The sequence below is a fragment of the Malus sylvestris genome, chromosome 13 (assembly GCF_916048215.2).
Source record: "Malus sylvestris chromosome 13, drMalSylv7.2, whole genome shotgun sequence".
NCBI classification, from domain to species: domain Eukaryota; kingdom Viridiplantae; phylum Streptophyta; class Magnoliopsida; order Rosales; family Rosaceae; genus Malus; species Malus sylvestris.
In genome coordinates, this window is record NC_062272.1 from 39,680,079 (window position 1) to 39,683,870 (window position 3,792).

General features: G+C 39.0%; 1 pseudogene; it reads left to right on the top strand.

Moving 5' to 3' along the window:
* The first annotated feature begins 280 nt into the window (after positions 1-280).
* Positions 281-2,357, top strand: LOC126595480 (receptor-like kinase TMK4; annotated as a pseudogene).
* Positions 2,358-3,792: the final 1,435 nt, after the last annotated feature.

Consider the following 3,792-nt stretch of genomic DNA (forward strand, 5'->3'; position numbering starts at 1 on the left):
TCCTTTAGTGAGTACTAGTGAATGATTTAGTACAAATGACATTAGGAAATATTGTGAAAGAATGATCTCTATTTATAGAAGAGAGTTTCTAGTTTCATTCTGACATTGGCACGTGTCGTGTTGTGATTGGCTTCTGATGTTGACATGTGTCGCGCTATGATTGGCTTCTGATGTCGACACATTTCGCGCTGTGATTGGCCTCTTGGTTGGAGGGAAACTCTTCTGGGTCCTTGACAGTATAACGTTGACCGGTGTTCAGTAGTTTCAGGATCCGTCAAGTATGGTGCAAACAATTTTCACAGTGAATTTTGAGAACAAGCATTTCAATGGGACTGTTTCCCCTGCTTTTGCTAATCTGACATCGTTGAAAAATTTGGTGTTGAGTCGTAACAATTTGGTTGGGTCGATGCCAAATAGCTTGCTAAGCTTGGCTCAACTTCAGCTTCTTGATGTTTCCAACAACAATCTAAGTGGGGCAATTCCAAAATTTCCATCTACGGTGAAGTTAATTACAAATGGTAATGTGTTGATTGGGACAACTCCGAGCACTGGAGGGGGATGAGGTACTCCGTCGGGTTCTGGTTCTAATGGAACTATTCCTAGTGGGAGTACAACTCTGGTATCGAATGGTTCTTCAGTATTGCCTGCTATGATTGCTGGTATAGTTATTGCTGTTACAATTTTCATTGTGGTGGTATTGTTTGTGTCCTTCAAATGCTATACTAGTAAAAAGCATAGGAAATTTGGAAGGGTGGATAATCCATCAAATGGGACAGAAATTGCTAAGAGTGATGTTATGAGTAGCGTAAATGGGTACAATGGAGTTACAAGTGAACTGCAAAGCAAGAGCAGTGGTGACCTTCACGTTTTTGAGGGTGGAAATGTTGCGATTTCGATCCAAGTTCTTAGACAAGTGACAAACAATTTTAGCGAGGACAACATATTAGGCAGAGGAGGATTTGGAGTTGTTTATAAAGTCGAATTGCATGATGGGACTAAAATTGCCGTCAAATGGATGGAATCTGTGGCAGTAGGAACTAAGGGATTGAACGAGTTTCAGGTAGAAATTGCGGTCCTTACTAAGGTCAGGCATAGGCATCTGGTTGCGCTTTTGGGATGCTGTATCAATGGCAACGAGAGACTTTTGGTCTATGAGTACATGCCACAAGGGACTTTAACACAACATTTATTTGAATGGCGTGAGACTGGAGTGCCTCCACTAACTTGGAAGCAGAGAGTAACAATAGCATTGGATGTGGCACGAGAAGTGGAATATTTGCACAGCTTGGCTCAACAAAGTTTTATTCACAGAGATTTAAAGTCCTCAAACATACTATTGGGGGATGACATGAGGGCCAAGGTTGCTGACTTTGGTTTGGTTAAAAATGCCCCCGACGGGAAGTATTCTGTTGAGACAAGGTTGGCTGGGACATTTAGATTTTCATCTATGAATTGAAGGAATCGTGCATTTGCCTAGCTTCAATCATTCCAGACTTCCATCATTAAGCTAACTTATATATGTATGCAAATCTGCAAGTTAATATTGCCACTCAATTGCATCAAACATGTCATCTAATTCTTTCGGAGGAGAAAATAGTATTTGTCTCCACTGCATGTTTTGTTTTAACTAGATTTTAGAACCTCAAACGAGGAAGGAAAAGAGACAATATAATACCCTTCAGTAATTTGTTGAACTGGACTTTTGAATCACTGGGAACTGCTACTATTAAAGAGTTTTGTCAATTTGTTGTCACTTTAAAATTGTGAATTTACGTTTTTGTCTGTGATTTAATTGTAGTTATGTCGTTATGCTACAACATTGATGTGATTTGTGTTCCTATAATCAGCTACTGGCAGAGTCACTACAAAAGTAGATGTTTATGCTTTCGGAGTGGTTTTGATGGAGTTAATGAGTGGTAGAAGAGCTCTAGATGATACTCTCATTTGGTCTCATGGTTCCGCAGAGTCCTTGTCAACAAAGAAAACATTCCAAAGGCTATTGACTAAACTCTTGACCCCGATGAGGAGACAATGGAGAGCCTATACAAAGTTGCTGAGCTGGCAGGAAACCGCACTGCTCGTGAGCCATACCAGAGACCAGACATGGGACATGCTGTCAACATCCTGTGTCCTCTTGTTGAGCACTGGAAACCGACCACCCATGAAGAAGAAGAAAACTCTGGCATCAACCTGCACATGAGCCTTCCGCAAGCGTTACAAAGATGGCAAGCCAATGAAGGTACTTCTAGGATGTTTGACGATTTGTCCTTCTCTCAAACTCAATCAAGCATCCCTTCAAAACCTTCCGGATTTGCTGACTCGTTCGATTCAATGGATTGTTGATGATAAAAAAAAGAAATAGAGACCATAACATTGTGGAACCTAGAAAAAGAAACCCAAAAGGGTTGGGATGAGGAAGATATGATCGAGTAAAGCAGCAGGTATCACAAGTTTATTGTATTTATTGGTTTTTTTTTTTTTTCGTTCTTTCCACGATCTTTGTTAGTAGACCTCAAGAACCTCTAAAAACTTTCTGTTATTGATTCTTGGATTGCTAGCATATTGATTGAGATGCTACTGATCATGAGAAAGAAAAAAATGAAAAAAATGAAAGAAATGAAAGAAATTTTGTTGTATGATATTTTTATAACACTCATTAGTGAATTGTTTAATGATATTCCTTTTTCCATTTTTCTTTCTTCTTTTGACTATTCATTGATTCGTTATCTTTGACGTGTCTGCTTAGATGATGCCCCAAGCTGTATAACAACATGGCTGCTTAGGATTCTGGTTATTATGCTGTGCAAGATTTAATCATAAAAAAAAGAAAAAGAAAAAGAAACATAGATTTAGGTTGATATGATTGGATGTAAAGCTGGAAGAGAGAGAGAGAATTCCACATGGGAAGACAGCATGTTAGAAGGAAACATGTTAGGTTGGTTGTAAGAGTGGATGCTGTTGGAAAATATTAGGATTTTAGTTTATTTGAATATTTGGTTTTTTGGGCTTAGCCCGTTAGCATTTGGATTTTGATTTCTTACCTTTTAGGATTAGAGTTAGTTTATTATAAATAGCGTGCTTGTTATTCATTTGAGAACAAGTCAATCACAATGTAGCCTCTTGGAGTTTTGTAGCCGTTCCGACATTCTTATTTGTTTAATAATATTCCTATTATTTTGTTCGTCTCATTCGTTGTGCACTCTGATATTCAACTTGGTATCAGAGCAAGTTTCATCCTTTGGGATTTAATATGTTTTAGGTTGGTATCCGTTTGCTTGTGTCTGATGTCGTTCATGTTCAGATTGTCTAGTTGTTGTTGACAGTTTGCAGGGAAAAAAAGTGTGTTAATTTTTTCAATTGTGTTGATGGCCTGCTGCTTCCCCACTAGAATCTGCCCCACTGCCTGCTGCTCTCGCCCACATCAGACCTGCTACGCAACACCACCATCCTCCATCGATAGTTGTGTTGGAAATATGCCCTAAAAGCCAATCTTTGGAAGAAACCTTTCAGGACAATAAATGGATGTATAGATGACTCTTATACATCAAATGGCGAAGATACTATTTAGGACTATCTCTATAAACGATATATGTCCTTAATGGTGAATCCATGGACAATGGATCGATTGAAGAAGTAATCTAATGATTTTAGACTACAGAGACCTTCTTCACATAACCATCATGTCCAAAAGGTTCCTGGTCATAGGATTGTCGGAGGGATACTGACAATGCATAGACCGGTATGTACTATGTCCGCTTCGATTAGAAGGATGGAAAGTCTCATCCCATTCGT